General features: G+C 32.6%; 1 non-coding gene across 1 annotated transcript; it reads right to left on the bottom strand.

Annotated features, from left to right (window-relative positions):
• Positions 1–5,906: 5,906 nt before the first annotated feature.
• Positions 5,907–6,013, bottom strand: LOC113740511 (small nucleolar RNA R71). Its single transcript, XR_003460506.1, has one exon. It is a non-coding gene; the product is annotated as a small nucleolar RNA R71 (small nucleolar RNA).
• Positions 6,014–17,743: the final 11,730 nt, after the last annotated feature.

Genomic DNA, 17,743 nt, shown 5'->3' with positions numbered 1-17,743 from the left:
GTTGGCTCTTTTTTTTTTCAAAAATAATCTCCCAGCATAAGTGTTGTAGCTGTAACTTTTAAGCACTAATGACTAATTTTCGGGGAATGGGCAGGTTGGGTTGTTTTGTATGGTTGTATTTCTATATTATCTTGTTGTATGCATAAATTTTGTTCCTGTACATCAGATATTATAAAAAAAAAAAAGTACAACAACGGTGTTTGAGGAAGGCGAATGCTATACAAGTTAAATAACTTTGAAAGCACTTAGGAGCATTTAAAGATAGATGCTGGCAAATTACTCTTATGTTTGGCCATGATTCTTTCACCAATACATTAGAGTACAGGTTGGCCTGAAGCCAAGTCTCTTTTTATTTTTTATAGCGAGAAACCAGGTCAACTGATTAGTCGAAGATGTATGTGTTGAAATGCAGATAAGGAAAAGAACATCCATTTTCATCTCCTCACCTTCTGGGTGTTTATCAATAGATTTACACTAACGTTTTAATATAGCACTAGTAATTTCGTGGGATATCAGAATTGGATCATGCCATCATCATAATGACTGCAAAATGGTTCTAAAGAGCCTTGTTCCGAGCACAAGTACTATAGCACTAATCAAGGATGGCTGTGGTACGTGATAATTGGGAAAAGGCTAGTCACATCCACTCTTCGCACGAACCGGCTCAGGCTGAGTGCTCTTAGAACCCCAAGTGATGTTTCGTCAGCATCATTATCATCATCTTCTTCCTTTAACTTCACGTCCCGTCCTACCCGAGCTTCGTCTTTCAACAATTCCTCCAGCTTACGAGTAGTTGGGAAGTCTTTTACTTATGATCAAACCCTCCTAGCCGCTGATTACTTAAAGTAAATTTAATTCTTCCTCTTCATCTTTTTCCATATCTTGTTGTCTATATTCTGCTTTAGTCCAATTACCCACGCGTGCTTGAATTTCTAGTGATTCGAGACTTAATCTTGATCTTATCTCATCCAAAATACTTCCACTGGCACTAAAAGCCTGTTCCACTGCTAGTATTGATGCTAGAGTTGCTAGAATTTGCTTAGCAATAAGGGAGAGGATAGAATAATTCTCCGAGAACTTAAAAATGCTTAGTGAAATTGCTATCATCTTGCTCAAACTTGGTAGTTAGATATGACTCGATTTCTGTACTACTATTAAGTAGGGTGGGCAAAATTATTTGCTAATTCGAAAATCCACCATATTCGATTTGTATTATTTGATCGGATCAAAAGAGGATCGGATATCCGCTAAGATGTGGGGCGGGTTAGGATCCAATAATTAAAAATCCATGGGGTACCCGACCCGACTTGACCAGCATTGCGCGCGCGTGCGCGCGCACACACACACACACACACACACACACATATATATATATATATATATATATAATTTTTTATACACATATTATAAAATAATAATTTGGAGTTAAATAAGTAATTTCATTGAACAAATTGCATTAGAAATATGAGAGACTATAGTTTAGTTACAAGATTCGTTTGTAGAGGTCATGATCTTATATTTTATAGAAAAGAGTTTAATTAATATGAAACATATATTTAACAAAATGTGTTACTTATTTCAAACTTTTATTGATTTTGAATTCTTTTAATATTTTTCCTTTATCTTGTAATCTTTTTGTATGCTTGTTTATTGGTGGGAGACTTTTTTTGAAAAAAAAAATCTTTATTAAATCTTAGATGAATGTGTAAAATATAAAATTAAATTAGTATAACTTATTTTTTTAAAAATTAAATGATAAATGGGACAAGGCAGGTACCTGTTGACCCTATCCTATCTCAACGAGTAACCTATAACCGAGTACCTGCTAATATGCGAGGAGGGGTAAAGATTAGAAAATAGCTGACCCACAAGGTGCGGATCGGGTCAGTCAAATGGTGGATGGGATGGGTACCCGACCCATGCCCACTCCTAATATTAAGTGAACACTTTTGTCACTTTGGTCTTTGAAAAAGTAATTTATCACCGAGTTTAACAGTCACTTTAGGACTATTACCAGTGTTAATGGAGGGTTCATCCAAAATACTAGTAGGAAATCGATCACCATAAGTAATAAAAAATTCATTATATAAAAAACAAATAAGTTCTTTAACTTCAAATACCATTTTATTAACATCATAAGTATAATTATCACCGCCATATATTTGTTCATAATATGATGACGAGTACTCATGCAAACCATCTAATCTAACATGAGGATCAAAAACCGAAGCAACCAAACTATTTCCTAAACATGTCCATAATAGGTTGTTACAATGTTACATTTTTAGATTCAGTTAAACAACCAACAATGTTACATGTCTCGGTAAGAAATAAATGAGCAGTAGGATAATATACACTAAACAAAGTATAAGTAGTATCATTAAAAACTGTTATAACTTATAAAATTTTATTGCAAACAATCCAATTATTTTTATGCAACATTATATCAATCATGCTAGTTGCAAAAAATGCACATAATAATTCACTATATTTATAAGATTGGTTGAGTAATTCAAATATTGAATTCCAGCAAGTAGGAACATCTCTTGAAAATCTTTTAGAATTTTTTCCATTAGTCCTACAAAAAGTGTTCCATTCTTTCATTAGTTTAGGGTGTGCCCACAAATAAGAAAATGCTTTTTTAATAGGTTTAATATGATTTTCAAGCACTTTTAAACCATCTTCTGTGGCTAAATTTAAAATATGACATGCACATCTAATATGAAAAAAATTTACCACCGAATCCAGGTCGACAAAGATCTTGTAACTCTCTAATGGAAGCAGTATTTGCAGATGCATTATCAAAACCAATTGAAATTTTTTTTCACATAACCATACTCTTCCAAAATAGTACTAATCATTTTAAAAATATTTAGAGCAGCGTGAGAGTCATCAAAAATATGTAAAGCTATCATTCTTGTTTGCATATTTCACTCATTATCAATTCAATGACAAGTTATGGCCATATAAAAATGTCTTTGCTAATGATCACTCCAAATATCAGAACATATCGAGACACGACTATGTAAATTTGCAAATAATTGAATTAATTCTTTTTTTGCTTCATTATAAATATTTTTAAGTGTTTGTCTAAGAGTGGTTCTAGGAACAGATTTAAATTGAGGATTCAAAATGTCTTGATAATATTTCTTGAAACCCAACTTTTCACCAAAACCAAAGGATAAATTTCAATAGCTACCATTTTTGCTATGTCATTCGTATCTCTTTCCTCAGTATATTGAAATAAAGAAAGGTTAGAAGGAGCAAACTCGGTAATTTGTGATTGTTTTTTGTCGATGCCATATTCTTGAGGATGACGCTTTTTCATATGCTTTTGATACTTTCCATAGCCATCTCCCGTTTTGTACTGGTAACATTTTTGACAATAATTGCATTTAGTTTTAGTTTCATCAAGTTTGACAAATTACCACTTCGTCCGCTGGTCTCAATTTTTTGCTCTTAAAAAATATCTCCATGTGTTGACTTTCTTGAGTTGGAATATCAACATCATCAACATTGCAACAAATTTTTTTGCCTTTGTTGATTTTGAAGATGAGCTACCACCACAATAACTTGTCATTTGATAGCAAATAAGTAAAAAAAAAAAAAAGTTTGCAAGTAATAATCCAATACCTATAATTTTAGATATTAGATGAATTAAGTAAAAAATATAATATAGACAAATTGAGAGTGAGCAAAAAAGAACAAAGTTGGAGAAATTAGACAGTAGATCAAAAAATTGAGAGTATTAAAGATGAAAGAGAGAAGATAAAATTTTGGTGTGGGAGAAAATGAAATTTAGAAAACCATTTATAGGCAAAAAAACTTGAAAAAAATAGGAAGCCGTTGCTTTCGCAACAGCTATTTTAATAGAGCTATTTTAATATAGCTGTTGCGAAAGCAAACGGCTATATTAAAATAACCACTGCAGATTAAACCAACGGCTTTATCCTTTAAGACATTAAGTAGCAGCAAGCCAGCAATGGCTACTTCAAGTCTCCAAATTCAAGTATCCATCCAATTGTCCAAGTTCAAGTCAGACTTGGACTTTGACTTTGACCTTATCTATTATCTCTTTTTTTTTTTTTTAACGGTTCTAATTGGACCGGAACCAGCGGTTTCGGATCTGGTTCTATTTTTAACGAATTACAGGGTGCATAATGGTGCTTAAATTTGTAAATATTTTCTTGTTATCTTGACCAAATATTGCGTTAATTGTTAGATTACAATTGTAGGAATTGAGAGCAAAAAAGAGCCAAAATAGTGTTTTTCCAGGAGACTTCTACCTGGTAAGGCATGAGCACGTCTAAAGGTGTCTTCGATGATCGGACATGCGTTGACGTTTCCAATTTCAATTTGGATTTCTAGCTAAAGCGAGATTCCTTTCCAGATGTGAAGACTTCCTATTCATATTAGGACACTATTAGTCTTCTTTTGTTTCTATTTTTATTTGCTTTTCTTAGGGGAACTTGGATATTATGACAACTACAAAAAAAAGGAGAAATTAGAATTAGGGTTTAGTTGTTTTTTTCTTTCACCCTAGCAAGACAAGGACTCTTGCTTCTCCTTTGGTATATGACTTTGGCATTTATTCATATTTTTTCTTGGGTTATTTCCATGCGGAGCGACTAAACTCTATTTCTAGTCAAGAGATAGCTTGAAGACTTGGTTTTACAAGCAACTGTGAGTTCGAATTAAATTTTATTTTTTCTTTTATTCATTGGTATTTGTGCATTTTGGAGTAAATTTCTTATGATTGCTATGTTTAGTTGAATATTAAGGGTCCGATATTTGATTGAACTATATAATCTACTATCGATCAAAATAGTTGAATTCGCAATTATTTGGCTAGTTTAATCCTTGTGGTGACTGACATGATTGGGTTTGTATCAAGAAAATATACGATCTAATCTAAATAAACCCTCGTAACATGTTAGAGTTTATTGATAGCTATAACTAATTTATCAATGAATAATTGAATTTATTATTGCATCAAGGATCAGTTGTGTGAACCATCTCTAAAAGTTACTATTTTGACTAAAGCTTTGTTATGTATTGATTTAATTTTAGGTTATTTTAGTGCAAATTAATTATCTATTTTAATTATTCAAAATCCTCCATTAAATTCTGCTCTAAAAGAAACAAATTTCCTCAATCCTTGTGTAGATTATCCTGTTCACTACTATATGCAAATTTATATTTTCTTGAGTAAAATTTATTATTGAATAGATTTGACACCTGTCAATTTTTGGCGTCGTTGTCGGGGGAATGATGTTTTGGTTTATTTGTTTCTTTTTGAGTTTTTCTTTTATTTTATTTTCTAATTTTTTTGCTAGTTTATGTCTCGTTCTTCTCGTACATGCGAGTTAATCTTTGATTTTGAAATTGGGAAGACCGCGTGTAGGTTAAGGAGTGAAACCAAGAAACGTAAGAAAGAGCAATCATTTACTGCATCTCTCGAGTTGAATTTGGCCATCGAATTGGTGGATTTTTTGAGTGACTACTCTAGTGATTCTGAAAAAAGAAGAAGATACCATGACAAATAACAAAACACTAAAGGATTTGGCTGCTCCTTATTTGAACCAACAGCCACTCTACATTACTTTTCTCACTTTAGTTGAAAACACTGCTTTTGAATTAAATCTGGACTGATATATCTGCCACCTTCTTTTCATAGTCTTTCAGGTGAGGAACCGCATAAACACTTGAAGGAACTCCATGTAGTTTGTTCAAGTATGAAGCCTCCTGAGGTTACCAAGAAGCAAATTAAGATGAGAATCATCCTATTTTCCTTAAAAGGTGCAGCAAAGGACTGATTATACTACCTGCTTGCAGGAAGTATTACAACATGAATTGAAATGAAGAAGAAATTTTTGGAGAAATATATTCCTACGTCTAAAGCTGCTAGTTTAAGGAAATAAATTTGTGCTATCAAACAGCTACATGGTGAGTCCTTATATGAATAATGGGGGAGGTTTAAGAACCTGTGTACAAGATGTCCATAACATCAAATTAGTGACCAGTTACTAATCTAGTATTTTTATGAAGGTCTTCGTCTAATAGACAGGAACATTATTGATACTGCATTGGTGAACAAAACTCCTAGAGAGGCATGGGAATTGATTGAGAGAATGACAGAAAATTCACAATAATTTGGTACTCATAATGATGTCCTAACTGGTCAAGTAAATGACATAACTGCTACATCTATTGAACAACAATTATATGAACTAACCTCTTTAGTTCAACAGTTGGCTGTAGGAAATATGCAACAGACCAAAACTTGTGAAATTTGCTATGCCTTGAGTCATCCAAGTGATATGTGCCCCATACTTCAAGATGATTTGAATAAACAGGTAAACACAATTGGAGGATTTCCAAGTATGCCACCAAGGCAATATGATCCTTACTCCAATACCTATAATCTGATTTGGAGGGATTATCTAAACCTTAACCATAAAGGGAACAGGTAGCAGAATTTCTTTAAAAGTAGACAGCAAGGGTTTTAGTCACAATACCCACCTAAGCCTTAACCTTCCTCCTTTAACTCAAGTTCATCTTTGGAGGACATTGTTAAAACGTTGGCTTCTAATACTGTGCATTTTCAACAAGAAATGAGGTCGAGCATATAGAATTTGGAGAATCAAGTGAGTCAATTGGCCATTGTAGTCAACTGCTTGGAAGCCAAAAAAGGAAGATTACTAGTACAACCTAAGTTGAATCCAAAGAATGTGAGTGCTATGACCCTCAAGAGTGGCAAGGAGATTGAAGGACCCAAAGTGGTTATTCCAAAGGATAAGAGTGAGGATCAAATTGAGAAAGAAATTGAAGACGAAGGGAGGAGTGATGCAGAATTGAAGGTAATTTCTAATCCTGTGATTAAAGTTAATTCTAATCTACCACCTTTTCCTAACAGGTTAGAAAAGCCAAAGAAGCAAGATAAGGAAAAGGAAATTTTGAAACTATTTTGTAAGGTGGAGATAAGCATCCCTTTGTTGGATGCAATCAAGCAAGTATCCAAGTATGCCAAATTTTTGAAGGATTTGTGCGGTAACAAAAGGAAGTTAAGGGGAGATAAGAGAATTGTGGTCGGAGAGAGTGTGTCGGCAATATTGCAAAGAAATCTTCCATCTAAGTGCGAGGATCTAGGTATGTTTACTATCCCTTGAAAGATAGAAAATACTATAATAAGAAATGCCATACTAAATTTAGGGACCTCTATTAATGTGATGCCCAAAACTATATATGCTTCGTTAAATCTAGAACCATTGAAAGAATTTGGGATTATTATTGAATTAATTGATCGTACTAATGTTTATCCTGATGGGTTTATTGAAGATGTCTTAATTCAAGTTAATAAATTAGTATTTCCGGCTAACATGTATATCCTTGATATGAATGATGAAAACTCTCCAAATCCATTATCTATTTTGTTAAGTAGGTCATTTTTTAGTACTGCACAAACTAAAATTAATGTTAGTAAGGGAACTTTAACAGTAGAATTTGGTGAAGAGGCTGTTCATTTTAATATTTTTAATGCCATGAAGGACCCTTCTGAATCTAATTCATTATTTGCTATCAATGTAACTAACCGTATGGTGTTGGAAGTTTTTGAACTAAATTACAAAAATAAGTTAGGAGATATAGAGACCAAACCTCTTGAGTCAGTAATTGCTAATGATGTAGAGTTAATTGAGGAATTAACGTCATTGCCTGCTTGCTTTTCACCGTCCCTTAGTTGAGGGAACGTAGTGGCTCATATGATTAAAGATTATTCCATTTATGAAGGCTATCAGGAACACATGAAAGAAGTATTAGAAAAAGTTGAAAATTTTCATTCTCCTTAAGCAAATATGGTCATACTTAGCCAACGACATTAAAGAAAGAAGCTAATTATTGGGAGATAATTTAATTTATTTTTAGTTTATTTTAATCTTAATTTTTGTTGTTATTTTAGTCTTAGATTTTAATGTTTCTTGTTTTATGTGTGTTTTGATTAACTTTATTGTTTGTTGGATAGATGACTAATATTAGACAAGGCATGCCGTGCCCAACTGATTGTTGAGTTTTCATGGCATGCTCAAATTTCCAGAAGACTAAGAGGTCAACAGCACGTGTCCATACCTTTGAGTCACTCTGCAGTTTGACGATGCTGACATCTTTGACCAGAAAGCTTTTCATGTTTTAGGCATGCCTGTGTCTAAAGTGATTAAAGAACTTGGCTACTTGCTTTCATTCCATTGGATTCATCCTGCCATTTGCGCTCAATCCTTTGCTGTGTGCTACCCTCCTCCTTGTTCAGGAAAGTTTCTTTGTCTCCTTTCTCCATTTTTTGTTTTTTATTTTGTAAATTGGGGACTGTGGGGAAGGGGCTATGCTAGATACATAGGTTTTACTTTGCTCATATTTTCTTTTGTTGCTAGTTTTTTCTTTATGGCTATGATGAATGCAATCAAGATGCATGCATGAGTAGTGTAATTATGCTTGTTAGGTATCTCATTTTCTTGATGAGGGATTTGAATGATAAATGTGTTGAATTTGACATATTTTTAACCATTTTGTGAGATTTTGAGCCTATTTCTGAGCATTTCATTCAAAGTTGCTCTATTTTTTTTTGTTGAATGGTTGTCACACTTGATTTTGTCATTCTAGAACTTGATTTGTTATACCTGTCGAAATCACATTTTGTGTGAATGTGATGCATTAAAATGACAAGAACATATAGGATTAACCCTTTTTGACTTTCTTAAAATCCCACCTTTATTTTGTTTACCATTAATGAGCCACCTTTAACCCTTTCTTTGTTTAATAGCCATAATTGTACCCGAAACCTTATTGCTTAGGCTATCTTGGATTTGATATGTTTTTGCAAGATGAATTGAAGCTAGCAAGTGTTGGTAATTGAAAATTGATTTAAAGGTGTTTATATTTGTTGGAAAAGTGAAAAAAGGTGAAAATGGAAAAGGAAAAAAAAAACAAAGACAAGAAAGAAAAAAAGAGAAAAAGTTGAGAAAAATCTGAAAAGAAAATAGATGCATGTTGTAAAGTGTTTTTGGGCATAATTGGCATACTGTGATCATTGATGAATGCCCTAGAATATGCCGGCACTTGTGAAGTTTTATGGAAAGTATCGATGTGCCTTGGGAGTGTGAATTTGTGTAAAACTGGTAGTTGAATCCATGTAGTGAATCTTTAGCATTCTCATTCTTGTATTGCACCTAAATTTGCTTTTTATCCGACCCCTTGCTCAAAGCCCCATTACAACCTTGTTAAAATCTTTTAGATTTTTGCATTGAATTTAGGTGGGTGGCAGATATGTGATATAAAAGCAAGCATGTGATAATGTCACTCCGGAGTGTTGATTTGAGAGTTGAATTATACCCTGTACATCTTTGAGACTGATGAGTGCATTTGTTAAAATCCTTGTGAGGATAGTTGGATCTTGTACATCTAGATTTTGATAAAGTTGTTGGGAAGGTATATTATATTGCAAAATGTTTGTACTCTTGATTGTACTTTTCAGCTATGATGTGCTTGAAGACAAATATAATTTAAGTGTGAGGAAGATTGATAGGGTACATAAAGGTACTTAAATTTGTGAATATTTTCTTGTTATCTTGGTCAAATATTGTATTAATTACTAGATTCTACTCCCTCCCTTTTTTTATAACTGACGTTTAAGAAATTTGCTCTTAAGTACTTTTATATGTCGTTTTATTATCCCCATGCAGCATTAATTATTTTTTCATAATTTTACCCTTTTATCTCTCTTTTCATAATTGGTGAGAGTTAGTTTGCATTGCTTTTGGCCTAGTAAAACAGCACCATTTAATACTCTAGTGAAAGAAAATATGGGTGAATTGGATAATTAATGAGGGTACAAAAGGAAAGTAGTGTATAGATTTAAATAATAAAAAACTTTTTTTAATTGATGTGCAAAACCTTAAACGTCAGTTATAAAAAAAAGGGAGGGAGTATTTAAATTTTGCATTTGATGACAATTGTAGTAATTGGGAGCAAAAAGGAGTCAAAATGGTGTTTTTCCAGAAGACCTCGACCCAATTAGGTGTGGGCACGTCTAAAGGTTTCTTTGAAGTTTGGAAAGCTCAGAATTTTTGACACGTTGACGTTTCCGATTTCAATTTGGATTTATGGCAGAAGCGAGATTCCTTTCTAGACGTGAAGACTTCCTTCTAGTATTAGGACACTTTAGTCTTCTTTTGTTTCTATTTTTATTTTCTTTTCTTAAGGGAACTTGGATATGTTTTGACAACTATGAAAAATAGGAGAAATTTAGAATTAGGGTTCAATTGTTTTATTTTCTTTCTCCCTAACATGACAACGGGGCTTGGTTCTCCTTTGGCTTATGACTTTAGCAGTTATTCATATTTTTGCTTGGGTTATCTCCATGAGTAATTAAACTCTATTTCTAGTTAAGGGATAACTTGAAGACTTGGCTCTACAAGCAATTGTGAGATCCAATTAATTTTTATTGTTTCTTTTATTCATTGGTATTTGTGTGTTTTTCGGATCAATTTTTTATGATCGTTATGTTTAGTTGAATATCAAGGCCCAATATTTGATTGAACTAGATAATCTACTACCGATTAAAATAGTTGAATTATTTCAATCCTCGTGGTGAGTATGATTGATTTTGTGTCAAGAAAACATATGATCTAATCTAAGTAAACCTTAATACCATGTTTGTTAGTTAAAAATGGGCTTTTCTAGTTTTTACTGCAATTGAGAGCTTGAATCCTATAGTCATACTTAAAGTTATCTCTTGATTAAAGAAATAATTAATGATCATACCTTAAATACCAACAAAGGAAAATTTGACTGTCAGAACTTGTTGATAACTATAACTAATCATTCAATGAATGATTGAATTTATTATTGCATCAAGAATCAGTTGAGTGAATCATCTCTAAAAGTTACTCGTTTGGCTTGAGTTTTGCTATTTATTGATGTAATTTTTGTTTAATTATATTTAATTATTTTAGTGCAAATTAATTATTTTTTAATTATTCTAAACCCTCCATTAAAATTTTCTTTGAAAGAAACAAATTTTCCCAATTCTTGTGAAGACGATCTTGCTCACTATTATGTGCAAATCTATATTTTCTTGAGTATACTTTATTCTTGAACAGATTCGACACTTATCTAAGGTTCCTGTACGGTTCTAGTTTAGTTCCAATATGGTTTGGTTCGGTTTAAAATGGAACCATGGCCATGCCTAGTTATTGGGGAATTGCCTCGGATGATACTAAAGTTGACTGCCAAAAATCGACATCATTAAGTTGGGTTATGAGGTTCAAGATTGCGACTGGAGGTGCACAAGGGTTGCGTTATCTACATCATGAATGTATTCCACCCCTTGTTCATAGGTAAACCCAAGAGTCTTTCTTTTTGGCATATTATTTATTCCAGGCATATAGCCATACCTTCCGACATTAATGAAATGCAAATTTGAAGCACAAAAAATATTGGAGGTTCTAAAGTGGCCGGCAGTACCTCAGCATAATTCACCTAATGGTAAAGTAAAGGCTTTCCAGTTTTGGTTCTGAAATCTTTTTGTTTGTGAATTGTATTATAGTGTTTGAGTAGCGCTTTTCCTTTTTCTTTTCTTTCTCTTTTTCTCATGCGTCATTTTTTTTTAACTTTTGAGCATTCCATTTTGGGCTCCACTCGTCAATTTGCATGATTTTGTATAATCATTATAGAAATGTTGAACCTTGCGGTATACTTATCGATGAAAACTTTGAAGCATGGATAGCGAGGCTTACTGAGGCCTGTAATGAGAAAAAAAGAGAAAAATCAGAACAGGATTTCAAGGTTATGACAGTTGTCAAAGTAAGTATTTTGTGACTTGGTGACATTTGTAAGTATTTGATATTCTTGTGATACTTCTTATTCAATTTTATCCCGATAAAATGCTAGCGGTAAAATTCTGCAATGTCAATTTGGCCATGTTTTAGTCTTCTTAAGAGTTTAGCAACATAATCAAGTGGATCGTTGGAGCAAAGATATTTATGGTACTAGAAGCTCTTCATCAACAGGGTAATTCTAATTGAGAATACTTTGGACTTTGATTACAAGCATCAGAGGACTCAATTGCAGTGGCTGAAGGCTTGACATTGTAATTTATCTCTTTGAACTCGTAAAAGAAATAACATCGCGCACATAACTTCTGTATGTGGGGTGCTCTTAGTGATTGGCATATTTAATCTTAAAAAGAAGCTAAAGGTATTACTTTACAAGCAACAGATTCTCTTGTTTAAGCCAATGTTTTGAAAATCAAATCAGATCGGCCGGTTTGACTGGTTGAACCGTGAACCGACCATGACACCGGTACAGTTCTATACTAAAGTTGACCTGTCAAAAAATGATCAAGATCGATTGAACCGGTGAACCCCGATTTTTCAATTTTTTGCTCAATATTTTTTAAAGTTTAGCAAAATGTGGCTGCCAAGGATCGAACACAAGAGCTTTGCAATAGAAAGTCAACATAGTAACCATTACATCATCACATCTAATTAGCCTCTTTTGATAACACATTTATATAAAACAAACATCTATATTTCTTTCTTCTGTTTTTCCTACAAAATCTCATCCTCTCATGACTTTTTTTTTTATAATCTTCAACTCTCTCTCTCTCTCTCTCTCTCTTTCTCTCTCCCCTCTTTCCTTTTGTCACCCTCTTTTTAATCAAACTTCTTTAGTTTTAATTTATTGATGTTTTCTTCCATCTTTTAATTTTATTTTCATCTATTTTTTTGAAAAAAATTAAAAAAAAAGAATTATTTTTCTTGAACCCTAAAGATTAATTATTAAATGCTACAACCACTCACTTTCATCTCATTTTTTGCTTCTTATCAAATTTGCATCTCTATTCTCGATTTTTCTAACTTTTTTAAACTCCACACTTCTTTTTTTCTTTTTAAGTTTGCAGTCTCTAAATCCAAAAAACGTGAATTAAAATTTAAATTGATAATGTATATGTTTATCTCAGTCCGTAGCTTTTAATAATTACAAAACAAACGGATGTTACTAATGATCTTTCAATAGACCTTTTCAGAAATGAAGTAAAACAGGTTCAAAGATTAAGCACAAAAGATGCTGAAGCTGCTGTCGGACGCACAAGAAGACTGGATCGGACGTCCGACAACCTTTACGCAACTTCGGACGCATGAAAAACTTCACCCTCGGACGTCCGAAGATATTGAGTCATTCTTTCTAAACTCACTGATCTCGATCGGATGCATATCATTAGAGCACTGGACATCCGACAAACATTGCGACACTTCGGACGCAAAGCTTTGGAAGCACTGGACGTCCGAAAAGAATTGAAGAAGAATTCGCAGTTTCACCTCCTACCTTTGGACGCATACAGTGAAGGTACCGAACGTCCGAAATAATTCAAAAAAATTTCTTGAGCTCACTGCCTACGTTCGGATGCAAGAAATTGGTCTACCGGATGTCCGACACTACCAACGGCTAGTTGACTTTTCAACTGCCTTCTATCCGTTGGAAACATTAATTGAGAAACTTTTTGGTCCCATATAAATAGAACAAAAGTCAACCACTTCAAAGTAACTTTACACATTGAGACTACATCAGATCAAGAGTGATTTTAGTGGTAAATTACTCTTCAAAGAAGATTTGTAATTTTAGTTGTATAATTTTCGATAAGTTTTTCTAGTGTGATTCAATTACTTCAATAATGTAGATTTGTGAGGGTTATTCGAGTGATAGTAAAACTTCCTTGGTTGACCAAGTGTGGCTTGGGGCAAGGAGGAAGTGATCCTTCCTTTGTACACCAAGATTGGTTGTAAGTTGATCAACTTGAAGAAACTTGCTCACTAAAATAATATTCAAACTCAAGAGGAGCTTGGTATTTGGTTTGATATTCTATCTCTTTTACTCACTGTCTTGCTATACAAACTGTTCATCTCTTCTACTCACAAGTACTTGTGCTTTCTCATTAATTGCTCAATTGTGTGGTCTTTTAGAAAAAGAGGGCAAGTACTCAAAAAGTGATTCACATCTTAGCTAGTTTTTAAAACTACCTAATTCACCCCCTCTTAGGTTGTTTTCGATCCTTACAGTCTAATTCTCATAAACTTGAATTTTGTATAATTCAAAATATTGTGGTATTTTTGGGTTAGATTTAAGATTATTTTTTGGTGGATATAGTTAAGATTGAGATGAAATTTATTTGTTTCAACTTAGAATTTAAAAAATTTATGTTTTGAAAATCCAAGTTCTTCGAAATATTAAAATTTTCATCATATAAAGTTTTAAATTAGTCCATTGCATGTCTTATTTTGTGCACATATATTTATATAAATTATTTTTTAAAAAATTCATAGAACCAAGGTTGAACTGATCCGACTAGTTAAACCTTGATCTGAACACCTCATCGGTTCAATTAACGGTCCAATTTTTAAAACATTAGTTTAAGCATAGAACAACATTAAGTTAATCAAATCTATCGTGCCTTGCCATCTGTAGAGTCGCAACTGGAATTCTTTGCTAATGTCACTTATTTTGAGATTTGTGATAATGCGCTTTTTTCTTTATATTCAGGGTTGTTAGTATATTAAATCAAGATTTAAAAATAGAAATTTCTATATTGTTATTTAGTAGTGTTTTAATCAAGTCAAGTTTTTAGTAACTTTAATGGAGTCAAATTATAGTAGTTTTATTGTTTGAAAATTAGTACTTTATTAAGAAATTTCTTATCTGTGATTAATGATATATTATTGACTTATTTCTCTTTCTTCCACACATACTTGTATGTGTGTAAATTGCCTCTCCATATACATTGATTTTATGAAGATATCTCAATAAGATAAATTTTATAAAATCAATGTGATGAGAAGGCAATTTATACACATAAAAACACATAAGAATATGTGTGGGAGAAGATGAATAAATCAACAATGTATCATTAATCGCACATAATAACAAAACTATCAAATTTTACTTTTCTCGATTGATACAATAATAAGACTCATTATTTATAAATCACATGACTTGGTAAACAAGTCTTATAACTATAAGAAATTTTCTAATAAAATACTAATTTCTAACTTATAAAACTATCATAACAACTAATTTGAATTCTTCATCTTCAAGTTTTTCTTGCTGCAATATTCCATGCACCTGGACAAATTAATCTCGCTGCTCAATTTTTTTTCATTTGCTAAAATAATCCAAGTTTTTGAATAGACTATTCTCACTGCACAATTTGATGTTAACTTATTGACAATCCACTTTGTGAATTTCATAATCATAATTCAACTTACAGAGAATTTTTCTCTGAACTCTATCTTTAAACCCATAATCAATTTGACAATTCTTTCAGACCAATATTATGGTCCAATTTTCACCAATTGGATACTCCATGACCAACCTTGTGGTCTAAATTGATCAACTGATTTCTTCACAACAATTCTTATGCTCTAACTTTGACAGCGGAAAACACCCATAACTAATCTTGTAACTAGGAAAATTTTTCAATGTTCATAGGCTCCCTAAAATCAATTTCTTGAACCTAGAACTGTGATCCTATATGTAGAACCCAAAAAATTATACCAAAATTTTTAACAGATAAATTTCATAAAAACACAGTACATGGAGGGGCAATTTACATATATACAAGTATATGTGGGAGATGAGGAATAATACCATAATCTTATTATTTTGGTGAGTAATTAATATATTATTTTTTATATTACTCCTCTTCTCCCACATATACTTATATTGCGTGTAAATTATCTTCTTATATACATTGATTTTATGAAATATATCTCTTATAACTTTTTAGTGAAATTTTTAGTTTCTACGAAGGCGTCTGAAGAAACCACTGCACATATATGAAATTTATACCAATAACAGTTTATTTGTTCTTTTTCATTTTTTCCATTGCACTACCTAGAAATAGGCATGGCCATGGTTCCATTTGGAATCGGGAACCGGACCGTTTGGAATCGAACCAGAATCAGAACCAGAACCATTGAACCAGAACCGTGGCAGAACCTTGGATAAAGGTTCCGGTTCTGGTTCTCTAAAAAATAGAACCAGAACCAGAACCGCCAGTTCCAGAACCGTTAAAAATAATTAAAAATAATTAATATAAGTAGTGAGATAATTTAAAAAAATTAGTTGTGTTTAATAGGTTTTAAGAAAGTTTAAATTTTATGGACTTTCTATATATTTTACTAATTATTTAATTATTTCTATTTGTCTAATATCTATCATTATAATTTGTAGGTATTAAATTATTACTTAAATTTTTTTTTGCTTATTTGCTATCAAAAAATGACAAGTTTTAATGGTAGTAGCTCATCTTCAAAATCAAGCAAGCAAAAACTATTTTTTGCAATATTTCTTCAAATGAAATCTTCGACATTGATGTTTGTCCAACTCAAAAAAAGTCAACACATGACAACCATTTGATAGTGTAATGTATTTTTTAATTTGACAATGTAATGTACTTTTCATAAAATTTGTATTATCTATTTATTACTTCTTACTTTGTAGAATAATAATAAAATTAAAATATGATCTTTATTTTGTACATTCTATTTGAAATTTTAAATATATTGTTATATTTGTATTAAAATTGGTAAGGATAAAGAATTAAATAAAATTATAAGGTACCATACGGAATCAGGACCAGAACCAGAACCATAAGGAACTGAAATCAAAATTATGCGGTTTTGGTTCTACCTCTTTGAAGAACCAGAACCAGAACCATCTTATATGGTGCGGTTCTGGTTCTACATCTTTGAAGAACCAGAACCGGCGGTTCTGAAACCGTGGCCATGCCTACCTAGAAATGGTTGATTAGCTTCTGATTTTCGAGCCAGTCTCACGTGTTACACACCATAATTCAGAAGGGAAGAAGAATAGAGAACTGGTTGACCATGAAGTTGAACTGTGAACAGCTGTTTGAAAGTTGAACCGTAAAGAAAAAAGAAAAGTGGGAATAGCAAAAAGGAACAAACTTTGAGAGATTGGGTATTTTTAACACAGCACTATCACCAGTTAACTTTACTTTTTTTTTTGGGTTCAATTTAGCCATATGTTTAATAAGAAATGGCATTTAAAGATTAAACAAGATTACGAAGAGCATATACTTGACCATGCCTTTGTCAAAATCTTATCTCAAATGACAGGTTCATCAAATGCAACTCGCGTCTATGATGTTTATTGCTTTGTCAAAATCCCGGTTTTGGTGATCACAATGATTCCAGCATCAATGCTGGGAAGAAAAATGTCCTGTATTACTTCAATTCTTATGGCAAGGAACTCTTTTGTGAATATTGTGGATCCATCTTCAGTAGTGGATGAAGATCAGTTGATTGAATTTTGGGCCGTTGCAAAGGCTTGCCTAAGTCCCAAGCCTTCTAAGCAGCCTGAAATGCCACGTATACTTGAAGCTTTGGAAGACCCTAAGTCGGTAAAGTTCTCTACTTATGCAAACACATGGCTTGAGGGTATACTTAGCATAGCGGGAAAGACGAGTAATTGAGGGAATGATTAGAGTAGTTAGGTTCTCTATAACTAGACCCTGAGCTCTTCTTTGAGTAGGCATGAATTTGGTTTTATTTCCTGCTACTTTTTGCTTGGACAATTAACACTTATTAACTCAAATTGGAATGGTTAAGCCGTTCTATTTTTGCATTAACATATTTGCTTAGGTTTTCTGCAAGTTTACTGTAACTCTTTCAAC

The sequence above is a fragment of the Coffea arabica genome, chromosome 4c (assembly GCF_036785885.1).
Source record: "Coffea arabica cultivar ET-39 chromosome 4c, Coffea Arabica ET-39 HiFi, whole genome shotgun sequence".
Classification (NCBI taxonomy): domain Eukaryota; kingdom Viridiplantae; phylum Streptophyta; class Magnoliopsida; order Gentianales; family Rubiaceae; genus Coffea; species Coffea arabica.
Note: the sequence above shows the minus strand (reverse complement) of the source record. Positions and strands in the feature narration are given on the sequence as shown.